Genomic DNA, 6,279 nt, shown 5'->3' with positions numbered 1-6,279 from the left:
ATCTTATCTTTCACCTTCGCAATCTCCGCATTGTGTTGGTCTCGGGCTGCTGCGTCCACCTCCGTGGCCATCAATGTTGCCAAAGCATCAAACCAATCAGACAGAACTTGAGCCGGAGGCGGCGCAGAGCCCTGCTCCCGCCGGTGTTGCTGTCGCTGAACCGGAGAGCATTGCCACGGCAGTTGACGAGTGGTGTGTTGATTGTGTACCGGCCATGAACATAGCGACCCGGTTTGGGAGATCAAGGGGATCCGGAATACTGTTGCCATCGGAACCTTCGCTAATCCGGCCGTCCTGCAACTGATACAGCGATTCGGTCTCTCCAGTTGAAGACTCGTTGTCAGAGCAGACAACGGTTTCTCCATCAGATGCCAGTCCATCCTCATATTCCACTCCATGGATGACACCTACGAAAACATGCCTTGTTGCGGGCTGAACCGGGGAAGGGCTTGCACGCTGAGCCATCTCGATGATGTCGGTGCAGGTGTCCAGCTCAGGGCCCGGTTCGCCGATCTTGCCAATGAAGACGTGAATTCCACCAAAGGGGACCCGGTACCCGTATTCGATTGAACCGGCCTCGGGACCCCATCCTGCCTCGTTGATGTAGAGCTTGCCGCGACAACTCTTTGTCATCCGGCCCACAGCGTAACCCTTGAGTCCATCAAAGCTGCCCTTTAAGAACTCAAAACCATCGTGTGATAGCCCCACGGTGGGCGCCAACTGTCGTGGGGTTGTCACGGCAGATGTCCTCGTGAAAGGACTTAGTCGTGGAGCCATCGCTACGGGTTAGCTTAAAGGGGTTAAACCGGACAAGGGGACACGAGGGGTTTACCTCCAGTAATCATATCCCCAACACATAGTAACATGTATAAGTCATGAAGAAAGCAATAGCAACAAACTAAACGATCATCGTGCTAAGCTAACGGATGGGTCAAGTCAATCACATCATTCTCCAATGATGTGATCCCCTTAATCAAATGACAACTCATGTCTATGGTTAGGAAACATAACCATCATTGATTCAACGAGCTAGTCAAGTAGAGGCATACTAGTGACACTCTGTTTGTCTATGTATTCACACATGTACTAAGTTTACGTTAATACAATTCTAGCATGAATAATAAACATTTATCATGATATAAGGAAATATAAGTAACAACTTTATTATTGCCTCTAGGGCATATTTCCTTCACTTCGTTCTTATGAACTTAATACTCTCACTAGTAGAAAACAGGGCTTTGGTCCAGGCCGGGTCAGCCCATTAGTCCCGGTTCAGTCCAGAACTGGGACTAATGGGGGCATTGGTCCCAGTTCGTGAGCCAGGGGGCCGGCCGGGCCACGTGGGCCATTGGTCCCGGTTCATCTAGACCTTTTGGTCCCGGTTGGTGGGACGAACCGGGACCAATGGGCCTCGCTCCTGGCCCACCACCATTAGTCCCGGTTGGTGGCTTGAACCGGGACCAAAGGCTCCCCTTTAGTCCCGGTTCATGCCACCAACCGGGACCAATGAGGTGCCTATATATAACCCCTCGCGTAAGAGCGGAGCACACTGCTCTATTTTTTTCTGGCCGAGGGGGAGAGGGCTTGGTGGTGCTCTAGCTCACCTCCCATGCACACAAGGTGTTCGATGGAATGCCCGAGCCACACTACTTAAGCTTTATCCTCTCCAAGCTCGACCTCCAAGCTCCATTTTCCATAATATTTGTCTAGGTTTAGCGGTCCGTCACGCCCCGTCCCCGTCTTCACCGCCGTCGATCACCCGTGCCGAGCTCATCGTCGGCACCACCGTGGTGAGCCTCTTGTTCTTATCTTCTTTCTGAAAGGAAAAATATTCTTACTTGTATGTTTACATAGATACTTGTATTATTTTCTTACTTTTATTATTGCATCTTATATAGTGCGATGGTTTTGGTATCCGCCCCCATCGGCCCTCGTCCTGTCTATGATTCGGATGTGGTATATATATTATCTTTATAACTATTGGTTCATTTATTGTTTATGAAAATTATGCCGACCAACGTGACATAGATTTTATTTATGTAGGATGTATGTGAATCGGAAATGCCAACCGACCCTATTGTCGAGAGGTTAAATTTAGTTGAAGAAGAAAACAATTTGTTGAAGGAAAAAATAAAAAAATGAGGAGGAGAAGATGATATTGGAGTTGCATGTTGCGGATGTCGTCGATGATCATAAGATCAAGATGGATGCAATGCACTTGAAGATTAGAAAGATTAGAAAATATGCCATTCATACCGAGGCTTGGTATCATTATGCCATTGGATCAATTGTTACCTTGGTTGCGATTATGATCACATTTGTTTTCGCATTGAAATGTTTTACATAGTTTCAATGTATGGTTTAATTAATTAGATGTTGTGGAGAGCTATATGTTGTTAGATGAGAACTATGTATGCACTTTGGTTTTAATGTGATGATGAACTTCTATTAATTTGGACACTTAATTATATATAATGCATGCAGATGAACCGGCAATGGATGTACGGTGACAGACACACCTGCGAGTACATTAAGGGCGTGCATGAGTTTCTCGATGCGGCTGAGGCAAACAAGCAGAATGGTTTTATGTGTTGTCCATGCACTGAATGTGGGAATACGAGGTCTTACTCTAACCGGAAAATCCTTCACTCCCACCTGCTTTACAAGGGTTTCATGCCACACTATAATGTTTGGACGAGGCACGGAGAAATAGGGGTTATGATGGAAGACGGCGAAGAAGAAGAGTACGATGAAAACTATGTGCCCCCTAAATACGGTGATGCTGCAATGGGGGGAGCTGGTGAAGATCAAGAGGAACCAGACGATGTGCCCAATGATGCTGCAACGGGTGAAGCTGCTGAAGATCAAGAGGAACCAGACGATGTGCCCGATGATGATGATCTCCGCTGGGTCATTGTCGATGCAAGGACGTAATGCGAAAGTCAAAAGGAGAAGCTGAAGTTCGATCGCATGTTAGAGGATCACAAAAAAGGGTTGTACCCCAATTGCGAAGATGGCAACACATAGCTCGGTACCGTACTGGAATTGCTGCAGTGGAAGGCAGAGAATGTTGTGGCTGACAAAGGATTTGAGAAGCTACTGAAAATATTGAAGAAGCAGCTTCCAAAGGATAACGAATTTCCCGACAGTACATACGCAGCAAAGAAGGTCGTATGCCCTCTAGGATTGGAGGTGGAGAAGATACATGCATGCCCTAATGACTGCATCCTCTACCGCGGTGCATACAAGGATCTGAACGCATGCCCGGTATGCGGTGCATTGCGGTATAAGATCAGACGAGATGACCCTGGTGATGTTGACGGCGAGCCCCCCAGGAAGAGGGTTCCTGCGAAGGTGATGTGGTATGCTCCTATAATACCACGGTTGAAACGTCTGTTCAGAAACGAAGAGCATGCCAAGTTGATCCGATGGCACAGTGAGAACCGAAAGAAAGATGGGAAGTTGAGAGCACCCGCTGACGGGTCGCAGTGGAGAAAAATCGAGAGAAAGTACTGGGATGAGTTTGCAAAGGACCCAAGGAATGTATGGTTTGCTTTAAGCGCAGATGGCATTAATCCTTTCGGGGAGCAGAGCAGCAATCACAGCACCTGGCCCGTGACTCTATGTATGTATAACCTTCCTCCTTGGATGTGCATGAAGTGGAAGTTCATTATGATGCCAGTTCTCATCCAAGGCCCTAAGCAACCCGGCAACGACATTGATGTGTACCTAAGGCCATTAGTTGAAGAACTTTTACAGCTGTGGAATGGAAATGATGTACGTACGTGGGATGAGCACAGACAGGAGGAATTTAACCTAAAGGCGTTATTGTTCGTGACCATCAACGATTGGCCCGCTCTCAGTAACCTTTCAGGATAGACAAACAAAGGATACCACGCATGCACGCACTGTTTAGATGACACTGAAAGTATATACCTGGACAAATGCAGGAAGAATGTGTACCTGGGCCATCGTCGATTTCTTCCGACTAACCATCAATGTCGAAAGAAAGGCAAGCATTTCAAAGGCGAGGCAAATCACCGGAAGAAGCCCGCCATGCGTACCGGTGATCACGTACTTGCTATGGTCAATGATTTACACGTAATATTTGGAAAGGGTCTCGGTGGACTAGCTGTTCCGAATGACGCTGAGGGACACGCACCCATGTGGAAGAAGAAATCTATATTTTGGGACCTATCCTACTAGAAAGACCTAGAGGTCCGCTCTTCAATCGACGTGATGCACGTGACGAAGAACCTTTGCGTGAACCTGCTAGGCTTCTTGGGCGTGTATAGGAAGACAAAAGATACACCTGAGGCACGGGAGGACCTACAACGTTTGCACAAAAAAGACGGCATGCCTCCGAAGCAGTATAAAGGTCCTGCCAGCTACGCTCTTACGAAAGAAGAGAAAGAAATCTTCTTTGAATGCCTGCTCGGTATGAAGGTCATGACTGGCTTCTCGTCGAGTATAAAGGGAATAATAAATATGCCAGAGAAAAAGTTTCAGAACCTAAAGTCTCATGACTGCAACGTGATTATGACGCAACTGCTTCCGGATGCATTGAGGGGGCTTCTACCGGAAAACGTCCGATTAGCCATTGTGAAGCTATGTGCATTCCTCAATGCAATCTCTCAGAAGGTGATCGATCCATAAATCGTACCAAGGCTAAGGAGTGATGTGGCGCAATGTCTTGTCAGTTTCGAGCTGGTGTTCCCACCATCCTTCTTCAATATCATGACGCACGTCCTAGTTCATCTAGTCGACGAGATTGTCATCCTGGGGCCCGTATTTCTACACAATATGTTCCCCTTTGAGAGGTTCATGGGAGTCCTAAAGAAATATGTCCGTAACCGCGCTAGGCCAGAAGGAAGCATCTCCATGGGCCATCAAACAAAGGATGTTATCGGGTTTTGTGTTGACTTCATTCCTGGCCTTAAGAAGATAGGTCTCCCTAAATCGCGGTATGAGGGGAGACTGACTGGAAAAGGCACTCTTGGAAGTGACTCAATAATATGCAGGGACGGATATTCTTGGTCTCAAGCACACTACACAGTTCTACAGAACTCTACCTTGGTGACCCCGTATGTCGGTGAACACAAGAACAGTCTGCACTCCAAACACCCGGAGCAGTGCGACGACTGGATTACATGTGAACACATCAGGACTTTCAGCAGTTGGTTGGAAACACGTCTTAGAGGTGACAACACTATTTGTGATGAGTTGTACTTGTTGTCCAGGGGACCATCTTTGACTGTATTGACTTACAAAGGATACGAGATAAATGGGAATACATTTTACACGATCGCCCAAGATCAAAAGAGCACCAACCAAAACAGCGGTGTCCGCTTTGATGCAGCAACCGAGAGCGGAAAGGACACATATTATGGTTACATAGTGGACATATGGGAACTTGACTACGGACCTGATTTTAAGGTCCCTTTGTTTAAGTGCAAATGGGTCAATCTGTCAGGCGGCGGGGTACAGGTAGACCCACAGTACGGAATGACAACAGTGGATCTGAAAATCTTGGGTACACTGACGAACCGTTCGTCCTAGCCAATGATGTGGCACAGGTTATCTATGTAAAGGACATGTCTACCAAACCGAGAAAAAGAAAAGATAAGGAAGCGAATACATCATACGATGAGCCAAAGCGCCACATAGTTCTATCAAGAAAAAGGGACATCTTGGGAGTGGACGGCAAGACAGACATGTCTAAAGATTATGAAAAGTTTCATGCAATTCCTCCCTTCAATGTCAAGGCTGACCCAAGCATCCTGATAAACGATGAAGATTATCCATAGTTACGGCGCAATAAGCAAATGACACAAGCAAAGAAAAAGTGAAGACTTTCTCCCGCAACTATTATGATGATACCATGCCAACTTTGTAACACACGAGTATGCTACCATTGTCCATTTTGTACATGCACATGCTATGTGGGTGAAATTATGATACCATGCCAACTTTCAACTTTTTCAGAGTTCATTTTAACTATTCAACTTTATTTTTATAGTAAAGTTAATCACAAACTTGTGATTCACACAAATTTCAAAGAATTCAAATTTTAACTATTCATAATGGCACTAACAGAAAGTTTATAATTTTTCTAAAACTAATGGCACTAACAGAAAGTTTATAATTTTGCTGACCTAAAAGCAAAAAGAATTAAAAAATGCAAAAAACAAAATAAAATAAATAATGCAAAAAACAAAAAAAAACTGGAAAAAGTAAAGTTAATCACAAACTTGTGATTCACACAAATTTCAAAGAATT

Source organism: Triticum aestivum, chromosome 7A, assembly GCF_018294505.1.
Source record: "Triticum aestivum cultivar Chinese Spring chromosome 7A, IWGSC CS RefSeq v2.1, whole genome shotgun sequence".
Lineage (NCBI taxonomy): Eukaryota > Viridiplantae > Streptophyta > Magnoliopsida > Poales > Poaceae > Triticum > Triticum aestivum.
Note: the sequence above shows the minus strand (reverse complement) of the source record.